Below are 24,998 nucleotides of genomic sequence, written 5' to 3'. Positions count from 1 at the left end.
CAGTGATGTCACTATGTAGATACCAAATCAACAGGCAAAAATCAATAATCATCCTATAAAACAGCAATATTTAATTGAAAAACAATAAAAAAGATAACCTCAGTTTACAACAGTAAATAAATTAAATTGTACATAGATTCGAATGAACAAAACCAGAAACATCTAAGACCTGGATGAGGAAAATTATGAAACTCCATTGGAAAATGTAAAATCACTTGAATACAAGGAAAGACATATTACGTTTGTGGTGAAAAGACTCAACTTGATGAATATTTCAGTCTCTCTGAATGTATTTATTCAATGAAAACCTCCATAGAATTTTTAAAACAGAACTTAACAAGAGGATCCCAAATCACTTGAAAAAAATCAATGGAAACGATCGATTTTATTTTGTAAGAACTATGAGGAATGATTTGTCCTAGCATTTGTTAAAATTTACTCAAAAGTTATTGAAAAAAAGTTAAAGTGTGATATTGGTATAAGAATAGAAAAATCTATCAATGTAACAGAATTGAAAGTAGAGAAACAGACCCAAGGGTATATGGAGTTTTGTTGTAGATAAACGTATTTCAAATAAGTAGACTGCAATAATGGGATTGAGACAGTTAGAGATTTTATCTATGTATATATAATGTATATTTATATATGTACATACACTTGTGCAATTTAGAACATAAATTCACCTTTTATGCAAAGGTTTATTCTAGGCAGAATAACGAGCCAAATATTTTTAGACTCTAAAATAACTAGATAAAAACATAGAATGATATTGATCTAATCTCTTACTTTATGGAAAATTAAAATATTGAAACAGAAACAAAATATTGACAAATATGAATACATAATAATACGAAGCTGCCATGTTACACAAGAAATTACAAAGTTAAAGAGAAAAATGAGGAGAAACGTGTAACATATAAAATTGATATCCATAGTAGATGAAAAATCTTTAAAATCAACAAGAAAGAAGACAAGCATTACAATAGAAGATTCATAACAAGAATGACTCAGAAAAAGAAATAAAAATTGTCCTGAGTAATCAGACAACTGTACCTTGAAACAACATGATAGTCTGTCTTGTTTAGATTGCAAAAAATGTAAAAGCGGATATAGCTAGTATCGGCCACAGTGTGGGAAACGGGAATTTTCGCCCACCAGTGTTAAGAGTTCTGAAGGACAATTTGAAAAGATCTGTTGATAAAAACATGCTTAACTTTTGATCTACTGCATCCATTTTTGGAATTTGTTTCTACAAAAATGTTCACATTACACGGTGTATAATATCAAAAATTTTCGGTCACATCTACAAATAGCAGAATATTTAAATAACGTTGTGAGCCATACTATAAAATTTAGAAAGAAGTAAAAATCATTGTCTATATAAAAATATCTGTAAGATATAATACTAACTGGCAGACGTATGTTCTACCTAGAGAAAATATGGTTAGTTCTAGAACACGGTTAAATATAAGCGATTCACTCCATCACTGTCTGTTGGATGCTATCTGCCCTGCTGTCATCTCTCTCACACCGACAAAATTCAAAACAAGTCATCATAGAACAGATGAATTTAAGGGACATACATTATCTGGACAAATCTTAAATCTACCTGCTATGTGCTTTGCATTAGGGGCTAAGGCAAGGGAGGAGAGAGAAAAAAATAATAATATTACATAATATATATTTATTATATATAAATATATATAATTATATATAAATGTATAATCACTATTATAGTCCCTGTGAAATAAAAACTTAATTTTAAGGAAAGGAATAAAAAGAGGGCACAAATCACTATGAAATAAAGCCCTATCAAATGGTCTTGAGAGAGAAATGATGGGCTTCACGGAGACGGCATTTTAGCCGGGCCCGGAGTGATGCCTAGAAATCTGAAAGGCTGGGACAGAGCAAGTGCAGATGTCAGACAAACGGAACAGCACGAGGTAAGCTGAGCTGTGTGGGGCATATAATTAGAACGGGAAGTTGCCTGGTTCTGCCAGAGCACTGAGTATCTGAGGTTGTGGAAGACAAAGCTAGAAAAGGGAGGTTGATTGTCCTCTGGTGTGGAGGATCATCGACATATCGAGTAATCACAGCTTACCCCAGCAGAGTCATCCATGCGGAGGGCTGTGTTTTCGTCAGCTTCCCGCGGATTTAGCAAAGGGCAGCGCTGAACAGGGGAGGTGGGGGTGAGGCACAGTTTGAGGAAGCCCACACAGCGCGCCTCTTCCTTGTCCTCCTCTCCTCCCACATTCACACTTCGTTTTCTCTAAGCTTTTCCACTGAGTTTATTTCTAAGCACTTAGATTTTTAAATATCTTAAACCTTGTTTTTTTAATTTCTTAAGAAGCACCTTGTATTAGCCTGAGTGGTTTTTAACCACCCACACAGTATGTAGAATGGAATAATTTTAGATTATATCTGTAAAAAAACTTAATGATCATTCAATGAGAGTAACTCACTTCTTTTACACATGAGGAAACTGAGGCATAGTTATTGATAAAATATTAATCATGAAAATTAACAACCATACAATTTGCCTTAAATAGGTCTCATATTCTGTGAGAAAAAGTAGAGCTTTTTGTTTTAAAGGAATTCACTCTGAACTAAAGACCTATAATAGACGAATGTGTGGATTACCTGGGGTTATTATGGTAAAGATAACTTTTTGACCGGATACTTGTTGGACTGCACTGAAACAGAACGTCTTGCCCCAATTGGGCTTATTTAGTACAAAATACATTACTTTTTTGAAACTGGCTATTTGAAATTCTCCCTCTAAGTTCAACCAAGCAAACAGTTGATTCTATAAAAGGAAGAAAAAGAGCTATGTGGATTATTAATGGGCAAGAGAAATTAATTCTCATGATGGGTTCAGTTTCCATTTGGGAGAGTGAGCAAAAGAATGTTAAAAATATTTCTCTCATTAAAAATCAAAGTATTTCATCCAAGAGAAATGGCTTTGTATTAGACTAGCAAAGAAATAAAGGATGAGAGGTAATGTGTGGTGGTAGGTCTAAATGAGAGCAAAAATTTTCTTATCTCGAATCACTAGGGAAGTTTCACTTCTCTCAAGGATCTTTGAAATCTTGAACTTGAAAGAATAACATAGGTTATAGCTTTTCTTGTTTAAACTCTTCATCTGTATTCCCATCCCACACAAAGAAAAATCCAGTAATTAAGCCCATAGAGGTAACACAATACAAAATCAGAGACTATGCAGAAAATCATTTTGGCAACTGAACTTTCCATCAGATATAAAATTTGCCCTATTTATTCCCATCCCAAAGCTCAAGAGTTACATTGACTTGTACAGACAGAGGAAGTAAGGTCTGTATCCTACGCATTTCTCTATACATAAATGAAGGCACACTGCAATATATAGAAAAAGAAACTGACAGCTCTGGCAGTCTTTGCCACAGACCAACACATATTTTGATACTTAGTGCTTTTTGGCACTAATTCCCCCTAAATCTAGAAGAATCTTTTTGTCGTTACAATAATATAATACTAGTTGCCATTAAACTGATGGCAAAGATGGATTCTTATAAAAATTTTTCAATGTATTTTATCACAAATATTTATTTATCAGAAATTACTCCCACCTAGGTTCAAATAGAATTTGAGGTAATTCATTTACAATAACTACCAAATACACACATACAGGATACCACTCTCACAGATATGAACATTAACAAGTGGTACAGTAAGATATAATTGAACTATGTACATTAAAATCAGCAGCTCAGGTAAGTGGAATATTTTTAGCACCTAACGCTGGAAGGAATAGCTTAGTTTTCCAAAGACTTAGAGATTCTCTCTATCCAAGAAGGGTTTAGATCCTAAAGGAATTCTAAAGGATTCTAAAGGCATTTATGTCTAAAGGACAACCATCTCTTGGGAGGTTGTTCAGCATCAAAATTACTGATCGAGGAAAACCTGCCCACATTTTAGAAAATGTCTTATTATACTTCTTCTACTTTTTCTAATACTGCAATTTTTCAGGAAGTTTTTATTGACATGAACATTCATTACCGAAGTATTTACTCAAGAACTGCTATATGTTAGCCAAGACTTTTAATAGACGTTAAGCTAAATAAATCGTTTTCTTCGCCTTATAGGAGGAGCCTACACAGTTCTGGAAAAAAGAGATTCAGATACGTGAACAAATAGCTCAGTTGTAAACACAACACCAGGGACAGTGCAGGCAATCATATTCTCATGCTCTATGTGTTGTCCATCCCTCCTTGATACCGAAGGGACTCAGTAGAATAATATGGAAGGAAGTTAGATTTTAATAAATATACATTTTTAAAAACATAAAATGGAGGCCGGCCCAGTGACATGGTCGTTATGTTCGCATGCTCCGCTTCAGCAGCCCAGGGTTCGTGGGTTTGGATCTCGGGTGTGGACCTACACACTGCTCATCAAGCCATGCTATGGCAGCATCCACTATACAAAATAGAGGAAGATGAGCATTGATGTTAGCTCAGGGCTAATCTTCATGACAAAAAAAAAAAAAACAAAACACAAAAAAACCAACAACATAAAATGAAGTAACTTGGGAATAATATTATATTTCAAGACTATTATAAGTGATTAAGTGATGAATCTACCTGGTTGTTTAAATTTTCACCTTGTTCCTTATGTTTGATTTATTTTTAACTTTGATTTGTTCTTTTTCCTCCTTCTAAAGTTGCAGGAAGGAATTTTTCTCTTGCCAGATTTCTATACAACTTTTATTATTTCTGATATTTTATATTGCTTCATTATTAATAAACCACCTAAAATTAGTTTACACCTACTGTATTTCAAGATGCTTCAGGAGACTGATTAACTCAAATGTGTCTTGTGAAATACAACAAAAAGTGCCTCACGTTTAACTTTCACACAATAAAAAATAACATGCCTGCATGTGTATGCTATGGAATATTATAAAGAAAATGAAAGAACTAAATATATGCATTATATTGTCTGGACGGTACAGACAAAAATGTCTCAACAGGTGCCCCACAGTAACCACTGACTTTGTAGTAATTTGATATTAGAAGAAAATATCATGATACAGGAAGAATCATTTTTGGTTTACCCTTAGATTAATGCAAAATCTTTATTCTCTGCAAAAAGACAAACATAATACTAATTGATTTAAGGATTCATGAACAAGTTTTTCATTAAGTTCCAGAAACAGTGTCTTTTCCTTGTCTGGCTTCTGTTGATCTAGGATCTAAAACCTGCTGTTTAACTCCTGCGTTCTTGACCCATCACTGTGCATTCCAGCTGTGATGTCTCTTCATAGATAGAAACTATGGGAAGTATATAAGCAATGTATTATTTAGCCAGCATGGACATTTTACTGTGAGTATTTTTATTAAATAATTAAAGTTGAAACACATATGGAGTACATGTTAACACAGAGCTAATAAGTGCTGTTAACCTGGTTATGTTAGGAAATTACATGGCAGTCCAGTCAATGGCCTAGCAGAAATTAAAACTGAGAAGGCTTTGGGCTCTGAAACATTTATGATTTTCAAAGTGATTCAGAGAGAAGGTTGTCTTAAGAAGGCTGGATATACTATGACTATCAGTAATAAAAGGTTGTCATTTTTAGTTGTATTGGCATAAACTCAGTTAGCAAAGACTTAGTGATAAATCAACCTATGGTCCAAAGTTTCCATACGGAAATTAATCTAAATCCCTATAAGTTGTAAGAATTATATTTTTAAGGAAATTCACCCCTCTTCGTGGAGTTTATAAATGAGATGGAATGCAATGATAAGCAACAATTGTGCCATTCTCCAATGTCGATTTTGAGTAAAGCAATGCTTCCTCAAACTCAATCCTTAGGCACTGACGCATTGTTTCTTTCCTGCCTTTATATAGATGACCTTGGAGGCTGACACTGGGACTGTTTGGAAGAGGAGAAATCTAGTAAATTATTTAGATGTGAGATGCTTGCTGGGTATAGCTAGAATCCCTCAGTCAGAAAGATCCTTGCTAACGTACTCACAAGATGCAATCCGCTGGGACACGAGCCGACACTGTCTCAACACTCATCTGATGGCAGTGTTTCACTTCCCTCCTAGTAGAATAGAGGCTTATGATAACACCGGCAGGAATTCCTAAACATCCAAAAACATAAAAGGAAAATGACCCCAAACCCATAAAACCAAAATTTTGAAAGGAAAAACATCTCCAATGAGCACATTATCCACATTTATGATCTTTAAGGCTTTTTGAAAATTCGTGCAGAAGTCTGGTAGTGAGTTTCCTGAGATTGTTTCAGCATAGTGCTGTGGAGTTAAAGCAGATAGATTGGCAACAGCACCCGCGTACGAGACAAACCAACTGAAACCCTACTCCATCAGTTTCTGGATCTAACACTGGGCATGTTGATTCGCTGCCCTTTGCTGCTGATCTCTCATCTGCAAATTGGGGGAAATAGTAGTACTTACCTCATAGGATTATTGTGAGAATTAAAGGTAAAGTGCCAATAAATTTACTTCTGTAAACATTACTATCTTAATTAATGTTATTTAAAATGAAAGAATGTCCAGTCACATTTCTACCTCCATTTCATCTGGGTATTATTTTAATTCAAAATTTTATTTTAATATTTTAACAAGTTGGATTACAAATTTTTATTAATAATAGAAAGATCATGCTTTTGGGGGAGAAGCTTATGTAAGAGATAATGCTTCTTGAAAAAAATATTTAGTTATCTTATGTACAGAAATATATGATTTTTAAAACTTACTTTACACTTGGTAAAACTGTTTTGTTACCTAAGCACTGACAAAGAAATGTCACTGAATAACTTCATCATATGATGACAAACTACAATATAGCTAATTCCATTTGGAAAATTAAAGTAAATTATTTTAAAATCTACACTTCTAGGATAATATTCATTATAGTATATCTATAACATTAAAACAATCATAAGTAATAAAAGTATGATATACATAAATTCAACGTAACATACAGCTATGAACAATGATATGACTAACAATGTGAAAAAAGTATAATGATTGCAATATAAAAACATGCATTTAGAAAGACAAGAAAGAAATATGTAATACCTAATTACAATGATGAAATTATGAGTAAATCATTGTCTTAAAATTTTAATGAGTGCAATGAAAATATTGTTAAATAAAAACATTATTAAATAAAAATGGTAGAACTGTTGGAACTATTCTTTCCCTATACCTGGAAGAAATAAAACAAGACAGCACGTCATACTAATAGAAAGTGGGCTTTCTCTATTATCTGAAATAAAAGAAAATGGGTTTAACTGTCATAATTCAAATGATGTCATATCATCCTCTTGATTTTTGAGGTGCTTATATTTTCAGGTCAATCAATTATTGGCAAACATCTTTTTGTCAGTTTATGAGCCATTAGAGTTAAGGAGGTAGAAAGAATGATATTTATTTTCTTGACTTCTGTTGATTTAGTCCTTTTGAGGCAGACAGAATGTTTCTTTAGATAATTTTTTAAAAAGACTCTAATAAACAACAAGCACTCATGCTTTCTCTATAAGTCTCAATGAAAGTAATAAAACAGAGCACATAAGCTATTTTGAATCAAAGGAGATTCGGAGATTCGTATGATAGTTTTTTCATCTTTGTCCTTTCGTGAGCCTAGGGTTTTCTGGGTACAAAATTTAGTCCTTATTTTCAAGTCATTTCCAGCTAATTGGGGGCATTACGGCACGTCAAATCTCTTTATTTTTTCTTGTTATATTACACTTAAACAGAGAAGAATTTCAGAGGATTGCTGGAACTGGCTCGTACTGGCTGGTGAGAAACAATTGTTAAATTTTCACGAATTTTGCAAACTGGTTGTTAAACCATTGGTAGTTGAAATTGGCCATTGTGAGAGTATTTACACCACAGAAAGCATCAAGCCTACAAATCAGAGCCCTTTTTTCCCTTCTGGTGGTGCTTAAACATCTACCGGCACTGCACTAGCCAGAAGATGCTTGCATAGAGGACTTTTATGAATGTATCACTTAACTCAATTGGTCCTCTGTGTGAGACATTTCAACCAACACAGACCTGGAGTAAAAGTCAGCACTGACTTCATCAGAGGGGCCTGCACTCCTGTCGGCCACATTGTTTAGTGTGGGCCACTTTCATTCCCATGAAAACACTGACCCCTTAGAAGGAGCATTCTTTATTGGAAATTCTTTACACTCTTTGTGAACTTTCAGCAGAGATGAACAAAAATAATGAATTAAAAGAACCATACAGTCAACTCAAAAGGAGAATTATGCTAGAATTTAAAGTAGGATTATCTGTCAGTCTAATAGCCAAAATCTATTAACCTTGCTTCTGCAATAAAGACCCAATAAAAATCATTGTTCTTGATGATGAAAATGAGGCCCTATATGGCTAATGAAGTGTATCACAAAATACCTTCTGAATAACCAAAGAAAGAAGAAATCATGTTCAATGTCATTTTACTATTTTCTATATTTTATGTTTTTACAAATCGCTTACCCAATGGATGGTGTGATATATGTTGAACTTCTATTAATCACAGATAATTGTTGGTTGTATTGGATAAAGGAAAATTTTTTCTTTTAAAAATACGTATATAATTCACTATCTAGAAAATGAAGAGAATGGTAGTTTTCCTGTCTTTTTTCCTTTACTCTTTTGTTATGAGATGTGAGGATAATAAATTATGCTTGGGCATTCCTTGGTGTAGCACTGCTTTTCAAAGGTGAGTGATGATTTCTGCCAGGTCAGTAGTAGAGGTGATTGAATTGTTGTCAACACTTTCCTAGTTCCTGGAAGAAGGTATAAACTAGTAAAGACACACACACATACACATAGACCCCTTGGGAGCTGGTGATGTGTGTACTTGTTAGCAAGACTATTTTAGGATAAGGTCACATAAAAGCCAAGATTTATCTTCCTATTAGTTTGTGGTAGGAGTAACTTAACTTGGTTGTAAAATTAAAATAATGGGTACTAAGTGACCAAGTGATGGACTGGTTGTCTTGATTCTCAAGTATTGTCCCTTCTCTAAGAGCACCTGCATCTTGTCCAATTACATTATCACGTGTCCCATGCTGATATCTGGACCTAATTCAAAGACGCTCCACCTTCCTGACTACCTGTTTGCTAGGATCACCTGGGAACATCAAATGAACTCCAGAGATAAAGTATTTGAAAATATTGACAAGACTGAGCATCCATCTAGGCAGGTAAAAAGCCAATAGCATAAACAAAACCATTTTCACACAAGAGTAATTAAGTAAAAAAGAGTCCATTTGGGAAGAACCTTGAGCTGATACTAGCATGTTTGAATCCGACTTTGTACATTGAACATGAACTCTTTCTCACTGTACCATAAGTTCCTTGAGCCAAGGGCATGTCTTATTCATCCTGTATTCTCTACAGCACCAATAAAGGGGCATGCACAGGAGAGGCCTTTCTTAGATGTGTGATGAGTTTGAGAACTAGACCATGTAGAACTTCCACATTTAGGGAATGGAAACAAAAAAAGACGCTGATTAAGAAGACAGAGAAGAGTTCAAAGAGATAAAAAGATAATATAGTATTAAGGAAGTTAAAACAGTCTGAAAAAGACGAAGTAGTAATCAACATTTAGTGTCTCTGGGAGGAACAAATGATCAAAGATCTGTAAAAAACCATTGGATGTGGTAACAGAGACAAGTGGTGAACTCTATAGAGTATATTTTCAGCAGAGTAGAAAGAAGAGAAACCGGATACAACATATAATCTTGGCTCTCTGGGAATTTACAATCCAGTTGGGAGGACAAGATGTAATCAAATGTAATAAGCAATAAGAGTTATGAGTCATAACATTTTTAAAATTTCAGCAACCTGTCTCTGTTGTTTGATTGTATAAAATCATCACTACTAACTCACAAAAACAAACAGTAATATAGCAATCTAGTTTTGAGGATATTTTGAGATAGTCAAAGACAATCAACATTAGAAATACGGAATGTTGCAATGAACTCATACTGTCCGTTATAGTTAACTGAAGCAGTAACCTTTAATCACTATGTGATCTTCCCAGATTTGAAGGCTCATGGTTTAGAATCTACTTACTGCTTGTAAAAGTAGAAATAAAACTTACAATGGTCATCTTAGGAATAATATTTTTCTCCTTTAAAAGTTATAGAATAATAAATTTGATAACGATAATGTTACTTGTTTGTTATCTTAGAAGTCTGGATTTTAGAACATATTACCTTTAAAAGATATTTTTTTCTTTAAGACTTATAGAAAAGTTTGTTTTTTCTACTTCCATCTTGAAAAACAAAATCATTCTTTGTGCCTGATGTTACCATTCATATTTACTCCTTGCAAAATTAATGTTGAATAGCTTTATACATATGCAAATACAGGGTATGCATATCGTAGATATATACCCCTATGCACAGCCCACACAGAGCAGGAAGGACTTACCTCCTGGGGCCTGAGTAAGAATATTGTAAGTAGTCTGCTAACCTTTTCAACCCGGGCCAGAAGAGTAAGCCACAGAATATGTGTAATTGATATTAGTGAAGTAGAGTCTATTAACTTCTCGGCAAGGCAAAGGAGTTCCATCAGCAAAAGTTTCTTATAAATAAGATCTGTTTTCAGTCTTACGTGCTTTCTTTGAAAATCAAAGCCCTCAGCAGAGGAGGTACTGACAGCTACATTCAAGTCCAAGGGAACAAGAGAAAATGAATCATAGACATGGAGTTTGCTTTTAGAGAAAAATAACTGCAGACTAATATTTGCAAATATATCAAAAGGCCAACTGGCTTTTTTCTGAATTTTCCACTTCTCTAAATTAAGGCTTTTTTTGTTGTTCTTATTATTTTTATTTTTTCCTTTTTACACCCAAATGGTCATGTTTGATAGCCATCTGTGAGAGTCAAAGCTTCCCCATCTGTGTAGCACAGGGTCTTAGCAGTACTTAATCAAGGGTGTGTATCAGCACCAAATGGGAAACCTTCTCCAAGTATGTGTGGGCTCGTCTGCAACTGGAACAGTCCCTAGTGCTATTCTCTACCAAAATTCTTGGTAGAACCACTTGTATAAATTATTTAGAAACTACCAGCTCTGCCAATAAATATATCAATGAGTCAATCGACAACTTACTTTAAGTGTTTGGATTCTCAAAAATTTACTTTTGCATATGAACAATGTGCATTTTCACCCCTTCTCTGGAACTGCTTTCTTTTCATCTACAATTTAACAATCTCATTTCCATGTTAAAAGCAAAAAGGAATCTTGACCCCTACTGGTCTCCAGCCATCTGTCTCTCTCTTTCTTGACCTTTTCAACAGATCTTGAGAAAGTTGCTTATCTGGTTGTTTTTGCTTCTCGTTCCTCCAGACATTTAAAAGTGGCTTCTGACCTCACAACTTCAGCATTTAGCAGTATTCACGTCTTCCTATAGCAGATATAAGGGTGCCGTGTAGAAAACTCACAGATGAAGCACAGAAGGCCATGCAGGGAGTGAGCACTAGCTGTTGCGTTTCGGGCGGCTACTTCGACAGAGCAGGACCTAGGATTAGAGACGCTGGGTTGGTAACAAGGGAAGCAGTGCATAGGAAGACCTGCTGGTATAAACCCCGATGACATTTCTAATTACTTTGACAATTTTGCTCCTCTAGGTCCCAGGTGTTGGTCACATGTTGTCTTAAGCTTGGAGTCATCCCAGCACTGACAGAGGATACTTGAACTAAAATGCCACCCCCATAGAATCACAGCTCTGTCTTTGTTTTTGTGTTTGCTGATATTTAATGCACAGTTAGTTTACACAGAGAGACAAACTTTGCTTGACCATTGATTTTTATTTCGGGGGCCAGATAGAGTGGAAATTTAAGCTACGGAGGAAGGGAGCATGGACAGGCTCAGTGGCTGATCCTTTTAGGAAGGAATGTGGACACATGGCTGAACACCTGGCAAAAAAAAGGGTAGACATAACAGTGAAGATAGCCTCGACTTCAGTACTCGGAAAATTCCTTCATCCTGGACTGAAGATAACTTGCTAATTTGAACTATAAATCTACTTCGCCTGTTGATGGTCTCTGACTCCCAGCAAATCTTTCTTACACTTTGTGAGCCACTTTCTACGCATATAAGAAAGGAGTAATAAAATTAACTCTGGCATTCTAGGTATGCTGGAAAGATAAATGAGGTAATATTTCAAAAAGTGTGAAGAGCTTCCTTAGAAGAAAATTATTAGATTAATCCAAGGTATAAATGTAATTATAAGATGGCCTTCTTGTTAAGAATCAATCTAAGAAGGGTATCTAAGTCTCATGAAAGAATTCGGTATTGCTGATGTGCCACTAATGAAAACCGAGGAAGATCAGAAAAATTGTCTCACAGCATTTTATTCATCAAATCACCTTAGATATATGATATGTAGTAGAGAATCAGATGCAGATGACCACGTGGATTTACAGGTAGGTAGAAAGATAGATAGCAACTCTTAGGTACATAGCACTCTGCTAGGTATTGTGGAATATTTAAAAATTAGTTATTGCTTCCCAGAGTTTAAAATAAGGCAATAATATAGCAATAAGCAAAACAAGGCAATTATATACTCTTGTGTGTTTATTCATACTTTTCAGATAATTTGAACATAGAGATCAAATACATCATAGTTTTAAACATTCTTCTCTAAAAACTATGTACTAGCAAATACTTTGTTCTTGATTTAACAAATCAAGATTAAATTATCATAGATGTAAGAGACTGCTTGAAAATACAAATTTTCAGAAAATTAAGTGTTTTTAAAGAATGTACAATAGCTTTCAGAATTGTTAAACAAATGGAATCATGCAAACAGAAGCAGTTATAATTATAGAGTTTTTACTTTGCAAAATTGGCAATCTAAACATTTATGAAAATTGTATCTTCTCTAAAAATGCTTACCACAAAAACCGTTATAAAAATATAAACCATATCATTGTTTAATTTCCTGATGCCACTTTCGAATAGCACAACAAAAAATCTACATGTTAAAATTTATATACATATACATACTATATATATTTGTATACATGGACAGAGGAGGACAGAATGAGAAAAACATAAAACAAATATAGCAAAATATCAACAACTATTGCATTTGGGTCAAGAGTACATGGATATTCTTTGTACACTCTTCCAAAGTTGTGAACATTTGAGTAATAAGAGTTTGGGGTAAAAATTCATGATGCCATCCTGGAATGGTATACTGTCAGTTTTGTGTACTGGTATTTCTAATTTACAAGTAGATGACTACTTGAAAGCCTAGAGGAAAGCTGGGCAAAGAAGTATTTGCTGCCATGAAACCATCACATCAAAATTCTGATCCCAACATTCTTCCTCTGTTCTTAGATTAAAAACTTTCTTCATTCTTTAAAGAAGAGTTATCATTTGAGATTTCTTTCACCTTCTCACTTCCCTACTAAGAAACTAAACTGTAACTGCAAACATGAAGTTAAGATGGAAGTGACATCTCTCTGTTTCTAATTTAGGGGATCCCAAATCCCCCCTCTGCCCTTTCCCTGAATCTTCACCCTCTCTCTGGAAGAGCTTTCTTTGCACCTACATTTGAAGGATCTCTAGTCATTTCCATGTTAAAAGCAGAAAGGTCTTCTGAATCCTGCTGGCCCCTCCAGCTATGCATATCTGTTCAATACGTTTTCAACAGGTCCTGAGAAAGTTGTCCACTTCTCCCTCCTCAAAACATTTTAAAATGGCGTGTGACCTCACAACTTCAGCACTCACCAGTGATTTGCTTGTGACAAATCCAATGGCCCGTACCTGACCTTCAGCAGCATCTGATGGTGTTAATCAAGACTTCTTTCATAAACCTCTTGTCTCTTGGATTTTATGACTGTACCCACTCTGTTTTGCTTTATTCAAACCAGCTTGGCCACTTCTCCATCTCCATTGAAGACTTCCTCTCCTCCCTCCCATCAATTAGGAGTTAGCATTTCTAGGTGCTCTCTCTTAGAACCTCTTTTTTTCACTCACAATTCTTGCCAATATCATTCACTCTTTTGGATTTAATAACATCCTTATAACAATAACTTCTGCATCTCTTTTCAGAGTTCTGGACTTTTATTCTCCACACAACAGAGTATCATTTTAAAATCACTCGTAGAATCATGTCACTCCCTAGGTAAATCCTTTAATTGCTTTCCAATGTATTTAGGATAAAACTCAAGTTCCTTAACAGAGCCATGAAGACCCTAGACGATTTAAACCCTACCTACTTCTCCAGTGTACTTTCTTTCCCCTCTCCCCTTGATCTTTGGTTTCCAAGTCCGATGGCCTTCTTCCAGGTATTGGACCACAACAGTTCGGTTAATTCCTACACACTATTCAGGTCTTGGCTTTAATGTAATTTCTTCAAAGTCGACCATAACTAACCAATCTAAATGATCTCTTTCCCCAACACCATTTTTTTCCTCTCTCACAGCATAGAATTTCCATCATAGATTTTATTATAATTTATAACTATATATTTATTTATGTTTTCATGTTATTTACTTTATCTTCTCCCTTAAATGATAAGCTGCATAAAAGAGACCCTGTGTTCCTGATAGCACACCTACTACCTCATACTTCCTAAATGTCAGTATATATCACCCTGCCACTTAAAAAATAGTTGTTAAATGGATCAGTGATCTTCAAATTAACATATCCAAAGTGCAATTATCACCGTGACCTTATACTTACTTTCCAAAGTGTGCATTCTTTCTAGGAAATTGCATGCTACTATCCACCTGGTTGGAGTCAAACAATTAAATATCATCTTTTACCAATTCCTTTCCCTTATGTCCTCATCCAATAATTACCATGAACTATCCATTCTACTTTTTTTGTATTTCTCATATTCAACTTTCTATTACTACTGCACTACTACTGCTGCTGCCATATTTTAGGGCATCTATCAGTTTTACTTAAATAATGAAATATTTTCCTAATTGGTTCCTCATTCCTTGATTCTTGCATACCTTAACCAACCCCCTTCCCCAAATCCATTCTCTACAATCAGACAGAGATCTTTCTGAAACTTCAATGTGAATATGTGTTTTCTTTCTTGCATAAAATGGATCCGTGATCCCCCATTTGCCTTAGAGTATCTCCTATGCCTTCAGTTGGCTTATAAGGTCCTTTATGTTCTCACCCCTCTTTATCTCCTTGGTTCCTTCTCTCTCTAGTTTTCCTCCACACACACCTGCCTGGTGCTCACACACACCCTGCTCTATCTAGAAGCTATCAGACACTTTCTGTCCTTTGAATGGAATTCTATGAATTTGTACTTGCTGTCCTGTCTTCCCAATCGCTCTGCAAGTTCCAGCTTAAACATCAGTTCTTTCAGAATATACACATTGTTCTTTCTCTCATTTCCTTTAAGTCTCAGATGTATCATTTATAATAAAATTGACCACGTGCAACACACTCAACTCTCCATCACTCCAGATCCCTCTTATTGTTTGACTTTTTATTTTTCTCCATGATACTTCTCATCACTATATAAATAATATCATAATACATTAGTATAATAATTAATATCATTACTTGTTTACTTTCTCCATTAGAATGAAACCCTTAAAATTATTGTCTCTTTTTGTCAATGATATATCCCAAATGCCTGGAATGGTGCCCAACTCATACTTATTCAATAAGTGTATAAAACAGGATAATAACAACAATACTTAACCTATAAAGTTCTTATGATCTTAAGGGATTATAACTATTTGCACAGTTCCTGGCACTTGACAAGACCTGTATAAATATCAGATGCAATGTAATATTTCAAAACAAAGACCACCAATGTCTAGTCATGCATTCAAAAATTTCAGAGAAAACAAATTGATTCAAGGGCCACACAGTGAGCAGCATTATAGTGGACAACGCAGTGTGTTACAGGAGCCCTCTCCTCCTTTCAGGACTGAAACTGAGAGTGTTGAGAGTAAGAGCTCACAGCTGAGTCCTCACTCCTATGACTGATGTTGGTCAATAAGCCACTTACTCAAAGTCACATCCTCTTTCTGGAAGAAGCCTGCATCCAACAACTGGTCAATACAGGGGTATTAAGCCCAACCTCCTCACCTTATGTAAAGACAATTATGCAGAAGTAACCCAGCTCCCGAGCCCCATGTGTGATCGGCTGAGGCGCCTATTGTGACTTCCCAGTAATCCAGCTTCTGCTTCTGCCCAATCCTGATTCTTTCATTCTTCACAAGCTGGTATCCATGAGACTGCTCTCCAGTAAAACTTTTGCACGCAAATCTCCATCTGCATCTGCTTCTAAGGAACTCTGACTAAGAAAGCTGGTGTCGGGGGTGGTTTGAGCAACAGACTCTAAAGTGAGCTTTTGGAACAGAATTGCCCCCCAGTGATTGGCAGTGACAGTCACATCACTGGTGGTAGGTGGGGTATTAATAGACCTTTGCAAACAGTAGTTAAACAATTGTTAGTACTTTAACCTGTAGTAAACTGGGATGGCAAACCTGTGGAAAAGGATGCACTGGATGGAGAAAGTATTAGGCATTTAAGTTTGAAGGACAGGGAAGAGTAACTAAGAGGAAGATGGACTTGGATGGCTGTTGCTGAGAGTAATAGATGTTTTGGGGAAAGGACAGTGGAAGGCTGAGGTTAGCCATCAAGGTTCAAGGTGGAAGTTGGAGAGCCTTGTTAGCAGCATTTGAAAACAGAAAAGGCTGAGGCCCAGGACTTTATCACACGAGGAGCAGAGCTGAAGAAAATGTTGGATTCTCAGCTCTGGAAGGTCTTCTATACCAAGGTCAGAACCCTGAATGAGGAGTGGCAGCATCAGTCAAGAAGTGGGGCGTCTGTGTTGATGCACTCAAAACACACAAATTCCCAGATATCCCTAGATCCTCTAGGCCTGTCGAATTGGCCACTGCTTCAGATTAAAGGGTAGTGCTTCCCCTCTCCCCACCTCCTAGCTCTTGCTTGAAGATAAGGTAAACTCTGCTTTGCAGATATATATGTAGCCTTGTAAGGGCAAATACAAACGAAAAATAAGAGGCTCAATTCTCCCTATTAAAATAAAGGAGGAAACTCCCCAACTCCCTTTTCTTAGAGCATTGACTTTAGAAAACTTGTAAATTTTTTCCCCATCACTTTGAAATGCATGTAAATCTTTTTAAAAGCTAAATAAGTCTCTTGTCAGCTTTACTACCCTATAATGTCTTTCTCAAGAATCTCAGACCCATCTCTTTGAAATGTAATCTTCAAGGAAGATAGTTCCCTCATCTTCCTGTATCTGTGGGAGGCTGGGAGCCTAACCCTTTGGCCTCCAAGTTGCAAAACTACAAGTTGCAAGTGGATCAGTATGAGAGGCACATTTGTCCTTTGGATAATGCCAAACAGCAAACACAGATGACCGCTCCAATTACTAGGTGAATCTAGGCTGAGCAAATGGGCTGTCAAGTCCTCTGACTTGAACTAGTTATTGTTTATCTTGACAGCATGTGTATAATGACAGTATCTGCTTGGCTCTATAAAAGGGTGAGATTTCTTTCTGTCTTGACAATCTCTTAATGGATTTCCTGTGATGCACATCACATTCTATTCTAATGCTTATTCGCTAATAAAGTTGTCTCTTCCTCTTTCACCTTTGTGGAGAAGTTTTCTGGGTGGGAAGGAAATTTTGTTTTTAATTATAATTCTCTAGTAATTTCGTCCTCAGTTCAGCCCCTCCCCTCTCCTGGACACCACATCAATAACTGACAAGGGAACCGCTGGGTCTGCTAAGGGAGACAAGCCATATGTCAGAGGAGCTGCAGGACATGGCTAAGATCAACCGCAGGAACATGTGTGAGCCTAGAGAGAATCTGAGAATGGTGGATCAACAGGAGGAGAACATAGAGCTTGATAAGAGAATTTTTCATTACAGGAACATTCCCAGGAGATGGGATTTAACCCCTAATAGATGTCTGAGGAAACTTTTTTAATGTTACTGCTCGATGACACGTGGAAGCTTAGAAAAAGCGACAGCCCCTATTAAGTGCAGTTAAACGACAGAACTGCAGTGGCAAAGTGTGTAGGATGGAATCTAAAGGTTTGCTGAAGAAGGCTTGCTGAGTTGTCTATCTATATGAGGTCCAAATAGCTACCAATTCATCCTGCTTGTCAGAAGGATCTGCCTAATTCTCTCCCTATCAAAGCAGCAAGGAATGTTTCTCAGTTTACCAGAGCAACAAGGAGTATACACCTTAGCAACACCACTAAGAAGTGGGGGCTATCTTCTGTAGACCAGGGATGAGGGTTGGAGAGGCTCTTCCAGAACCAGGCTCCCTAATAGCAAAGGGAATAATCAGATGCCAAAATAATAGAGGACAGGTGGAGGTATTCAGCCTCCATGGGTGCCGTTATCATGATGATCAGCCAAAATGACATGGCAGCCACCTTGAGTGGCAGGAGCTAATGAAATAGCTAACAGAAGTTGATCTTTCCTGATAGAAAGGGCATCAGAAAGGATATTGTCCAAACTATACAATTAAAAGCATTAAAAAATGGATAATTAGGTGGCTGAAGGCAACCACTCCCATGAAAAGTCACAATTCCTTGCCTACTTTCTGGACATGAGCCAGTTTTCAAGTCTGGAACCCATTTCCTGAAGGAGAGGCTGGTTGTTAAGCAGGATGGACCCTGAAACACCAGGGTAAGTGCATAACATAAGGATTTCCCCAGTTCACCCCCAACAGACCTATGGGCACTTATTCAGGTAACTGTATATTCCTAAAAAGGAAATACTCTACATTCTGAGGTCTGTTAGGCACAAGGTCTGAGTAGTCACTGATATTTGGGAATAAGATGCACCATCATGTCCCTGTAGGAGACAGTAGTAGACATATGCAGGCCAGGTAATAAATGGACTCCTGGCCCAAGTGCAGTTCATAATGGGTTTACTGGGATCAAAGAATTTACTGGTGGATTTGGACATATTTAGTAGTTGGCAGAACTTTAATACAGTTCCTTGGTGTGGTGAGGTAAGATTTCTCACGGTGGGAAAGACCAGGAGGAAGACTTTGAAACCACTCCCATCCCCTGCTGCCAAGATAGTAAATCAAACATTATACTGCATCCTGGGGTCTAGGTTAGAGGTTAGAACCAGTCTTTAGGATCTAAAGGTTACTGCGGTGATGTTTCCCATTACATCCCCATTTAACTCATTGGTTGCGATCAGCAGTTGGCAAACTTTTTCTGTAAAGGAACAGATAGTAAATATTTTAGGCTTTTGGGGACATACAGTCTGTCACAATCACTCAACTCAGCCTTTGTAACACAAAGCACCCTAGACAATACCTAAACAAATGACTATGGCTGTGTTCCAGATTTGGCCCACAGATTGTAGTTTGCTGACCTGCAATCTAGACAATATTAAAACATAATAACTCATTTATTGAGAATTTACCATATGCCAGGTATGATCAAATTCTTATATTTATTATGTAGTCCTTACTATAGCCATATAATTTAATCATTGTCCTCATTTTTAAAATATAGCCATTTTTACCACACATAAAATAGGAAAAATATTTAGAACTTCAATAATAAAAGAAAGCAAACCAACAGAAAAATAGGCAAATGATATGACAGGACATTCACAGAAGACAAAATTCTAATAGCCACTAAACATACAAAAAGACACCCAATGAGATACCATTTTATAGGCATGAGTGTCACAAGAGCAGTAGATTATATTCTTGTTTACAATATGTACCTCTCCTCCTGGAAGAAGAGCCTGCTTTGCTATCTCATTGATGACAGGCTTGAGATGCGACTTGAAATTGTGTGTGACTTACAGAGTCTCTCCCTGACATCGAGCTCAGCCATGTGGAGTGTGCCTTGAGGGAGAATTATGTATGATCAATCTGTTGACTTCAAGAGTGGTCATGTGCCTTGCTTTGTAAAATGAAATGTGGACAAAAGTGATGTATGTCACTTCTGAGAAGAAGCTTTAGGAGCCAGCTCACAGCTGTGAAATCCTTTTCCCTCTGCCACAAGACTGACAATGTTTCAGACAGAAGTTCCTTCACCCTGGAATAAAGCAGCCACTGATGAACGATGAGCTCGCAACACGAGGGATGCAAAGAAATAGAATTTCTTCAGCATCTGCAGTGGTTATATAAGTTGGTTATCACCACTTAGAATTTGAACCTCAGTTAGGCTGCTTATTGGGGACATTACTTTGGCCAAGTAGCTAAGCCTCACTCTGCCTCCATTTCCTAATCTGTAAAATGTACATAATGACAGCATTTTTAGAGATGTTTGTTCTGAACATTAAGTGGATTAATATCTGTAGCATACAAGAATAGTGCTTTCAGTTTGGCAGAGAGTCACTGCTATCTCCAAGATTCATTTTACTTAGGGAAATCAGTACTAGTTATGCTGAAAAGCTGATTTGGAGCTACAGAATCTTCAGCTACTGAAAAAATTCGTTGCCCTTCTTTATTCTTGAATCTTCTGCTATTATTTTTCATCAGGATATTTGTTTTGAATATGAGATCACAAAGGAACAAAGAATCACTTGGCAGGCCCAGAGGAAGCTCCATTAGCATTTTCATCAAGCTTGGCAGATGGCCCCTCAGATAGCATCGGAAGAGAATGTATTAAGGGCCAGGAGATGGGAAGGAGTTTTCTTACTAAGTAGAATGTCTATTCAAAAGAAAAAGAAAAAGGAGAGATAAGATTGTCCACAGGAAAGAATAAAAGAAATCCAAAAGTCATGGTAATTTTATCTAATCTTTGAATCTTCTTGTAGCAAAAAGTCATTCTCTCTGATACCCAGTGAAGTTTGGTATTGTAATCACTGTGATATTTACATATAAAAAGCATCTAGTTAATTATATTCTGACTGTTCCATCTGTGCCAAAAAGATAATCAAAACAAAAAAGGATCAGGAAGAACATACAACATTCATAAGCAATCAGAAGGAGCTCAGCCTCTCAAGAAGAAGTGGGAAATGCTGTTGCTAAACCTGGAATGTCTTGTCAGTCATCGTATCACTGAGTGGTGGGACTTAAAGGACCTTAGCGTTCAGTTTAGTTCAACCAACATTTCTAGCACATCTACAGTGTGACAGACTCCGCTGATTACAAGAGATAGAAAGGAGAATGAGTGAGTGCTGGCTGCCCTGAGGAACCTCAACCCTCCTGAAGTATACAGGACAAGGACTCATAAGCACAGTCCCAAGGCAGAGACCTCTCGTTATAAAAGTTAATAAGCAGTACAGACATATACAAAGGGGGAAGTGATTAAGTCTGCCTTCTTGAGTCCAGAAAAACAAAATCTTCAGAGGAGTAAAATCCTATTGTTATAAGTTCAAAAGACAGAGAAGTGAATGATCAAAGGTTACCCACTTGGCTAATGTCAGCAGTGGGATTTGAACTATAGACTTATTTTTTGTTATATGGAAGTCTGAAGATTTTTCCATCATTTTTTATGCTTTTGCTCATTCTAGTGCCATATCTTTCAACAGATAAATTAAAAATCTTCTCATTTTCAAAATAGCATCAGATCTGAATTTTCATTAGAATAGAGAATTACTCTGTCAATGCAAGGATTAGAATGTTATCAAGTTCAAACCTGGGGAAATTTGAAATAAATTAACAGAATTAAATATCCAACATGGAAAGCATTTAGTACAGAATATTTAGTAACTCACACATATTGAAATATCCCTACCAGTCAAAAAAAAATGCTATTATTCTAAAACTTTATCTCTTTCTCAAAGGAAAGAGAAAAAATTAATAGATATGTGAGTTCTTTTTTGACAGTGGGAACAAATTTAAACTATTTCTGATTTTATATAATTATTGATAATGCTCACCATCCTGGAAGTGCTTGGGAATTGACCATCTTGTCAATTGTTCTATTCCTAACATCTAACGAAAAGCCTGGTGCAGAATTTAGGGTTCTCCAAAGAAACAAAACCAATAGGATGTATATATTATATAGAAAGAGCTTTATTATGAATAATTAGCAGAAGCAATTATGGAAGCTAAGAGGTCCCAAGATCTGCAGTTGGCAAGTTGAGACCCAGGAGAGCTGATGGTGTAGTTCTAGTCCAAGTCCGATGGCCTGAGACCCAGGACAGCCAATGGTGGCAGTTCCAGTCTGAAAGTCAGCAGGCTGGAGACTCAAGAAGAGCCGATGTTTCAGTTCCTGTCTGAAGGCTGGAAAAATACAGGCAATGTTACAGCTCAAGATAGTCAGACAGGAGGAATTTCCTCTTACTTGTGGGAGGCACCCACACAGGGAAGGAAACCTGCTTTACTGGGTTTAACAGTTCAAGTGTTAATATCATCCAGAAACAGCGTCACCAGGTAACAATAAAAACCAATCAACATTGCTTGAATAAATGAAGAAAGCCATGAAAATAGACAAGAAAAATGTGTAAAGACAAAGTTGTATTTAGGTGCCGGATTGGAAAAATGTAATTTCTCCCTAATAGAAAAGAAAGGATCTTTAATCAAAAAAAGCTAATAAAGGGGGCCAGCACAATGGTGTAGTGGTTAAATTCATGTGCTTCACTTCAGCAGCCAGGGGGGTCACAGGTTCACATCCAGGCGCAGACCTACACACTGCTCATCAGGCCATGCATGCTGTGGCAGTGACCCACATACAAAGTAGAGCAAGATTGGCACAGATGTTAGCTCAGCAACAATCCTCTTCACACAAAAAGAGGAAGATTGGCAACAAATGTTACCTCAGAGCCAATCTTCCTCACCAAAAAAAAGAAAGAAAAAGAAACTAATAACAAATATTAATGGAACCATAATAGTCTGAGCTTCCTGATTCTCGCAAATGATGATCAAGTGGCTTGGGAAGTTAATTTTTCCTTCTCTTGAGCCTATGGAGTACATGCCTCACTGTTTGGTTCCTGCCTGGCTCCTCCATTCCAGATAGCACGTAGCTATGAGGTATCAAACTTCCACTGAGGAAGGGAACACAAGCAGAACACAATTCACCAGTCTCTTCACAAGCAGCAGGCTGCTGTCCTCAGTAACAAGCCCAGGAACACTGTAATTAAAACTGTGTTCAGTTTATTTCCACCTGAGAACTCTGCCTCCCATGGGATTCTATAACCAACCTTGGAATGGTGGAAACTCCCACATGTAGGGAGAAATCCGATTTATTTGCAAAACTTTCAGGTCGTCTTCTCACACCGTGACTGTGTTTTAAATAACAGCTCCTGTAGCTCGTTACAGTTTCTTCTTTTCACAGCTTTATCTGACCTAGTCTCAATCTCCGTTTTGCAACATTTTCTACTGGTACACTTGAACTGCTTTCATTTTATCTAGAGGATAAAAAGAAGTGTGTGCATATGTCTATGCAATTTTCAGTTGTTGTTTAACTGTTAAATGAAAAAATGAGTAGTAAGGACTCATTATCTCCTTGGTATCATGCTGTTAGCATTATTATCTTCAACGAAAATTTCTAACTTTTTTTAATGAAAATAAAATATTATAAGCCCAGCAGTTATTTAAATAAGTAAAAACATAAAACATTTGTAAAGCACTTATCATGTGTTAGTCACCGTTCTTAATGAATTACGTATATTAATTTACTGACTCCTCACAACAGACCTGCGAGTTGGGTGCTACAACTACTCTCATTTTATGGATAAGGAACCTGAAGCACAGAGAGGTTAAGCAATGTGTCCAAGGCCAGGAAGTAAAGGTGGAACCAGGATTTGAACTTAATTAGCCTGGTTCTAGGAACTATATCTCTAGCCATCGTGCTACATCACTTTTACGAGTTTATGGCATAGATGACACTTGCTGCTAGAAAAAAAAAATAAATGGATTGCACGCACAGGTTTTAGCAAGGTAGAGGGAAACCACAGCAGTCTCCATCACTGCAGCCATCCCAGCAGGCCCCCGACCCTCAGCCTCCACCTTAAGGTTTGTAAATGAAGCTCCTTGACATAAAGTCCGGTGGATTTTCAAACAATTGCTTCTGTGCTGTGCTCCGGGATGACTCAGTCTCTTCACAAGCCCTTTAAGAGCTGTTTCTCCATTTGCTACAGTCTTGTGGGTCTCCTGATTGTGAGCCCTGTTGGTTTTCAAAGCTGGATGCTCTTGAAACTGGCCTCTCAAGTGTGGGTCTTAAAAGCTGGGGTTCCTGATGTGGGGTTGAAACTTGGCTCCTCAGAGAAACCCTTCATGTCTCTGGAGAACCCTGAAAAATACACCAGGCTTTTCCTTAGATGTTAGGAATTGAGCAATTGCCAAGATGGCCAAATCCGAAGCACTTCCAGGTTAGTGAGCATTATCAAGTAATTATCTAAAGTCAAAAATAATTGAAATTTGTCCCTACTATCTAAAGAGAACTCACGAGTTTATATTAGTTTTCTTTTTCTCCTCAGGGAGAAGCCCCAGGTTTTGAGTTCCCTCCTGATTGAGGGTCGCTGGGCCAGAGGATGGACTTTATGGCAAGTTTTTGTCTCAGCCTTTTTGTACGTGCTTTAATGTGGTTTCCCTCTCACTTGCCAGATAAGCAGGGGTCACTCTGCTAGTTTTTAGGGAAGTGTTCCATACATAGCTGCAGATTCAGTGTGTCTGTGGGAGGGGATGAGTTTAGGATCTTCCTATGTCACCATCTTGAACAAGAACCTCCTGAGCAGAGACTCAAGAGTAGAAATGGCTGCTGGAAGGAATGTCCAGGTAGGAAGGCCTATGCTGTAATTGAGGCACTGCAAGAGGTGTTACTGAACCAGGTTTGTTTTGCCTGCCACACGACAAAAAGTTTGCAAAGAGAAAGGATTTAATCATAAGGCGACCAAGTGAGGAAGCAAGAAAATGAGTCTCAAATTCACCTCCTCAAAAATGTGGACTCAGGGATAATTATGGTGTAGGAGGCAAGGTGGTATGAAGTGTGGAGATAAATGATCAGAAATAAAGAGAAGTGAAGTAATTGATGATCTGTGTAAGAGTAGTCAAACTTCATGCTTCTTCATAGGATGCATGTTCA

Source organism: Equus asinus, chromosome 7 (assembly GCF_041296235.1).
Source record: "Equus asinus isolate D_3611 breed Donkey chromosome 7, EquAss-T2T_v2, whole genome shotgun sequence".
Lineage (NCBI taxonomy): Eukaryota > Metazoa > Chordata > Mammalia > Perissodactyla > Equidae > Equus > Equus asinus.
The sequence above is the reverse complement of the archived record's forward strand: the minus strand, read 5'-3'. Positions refer to the sequence as shown.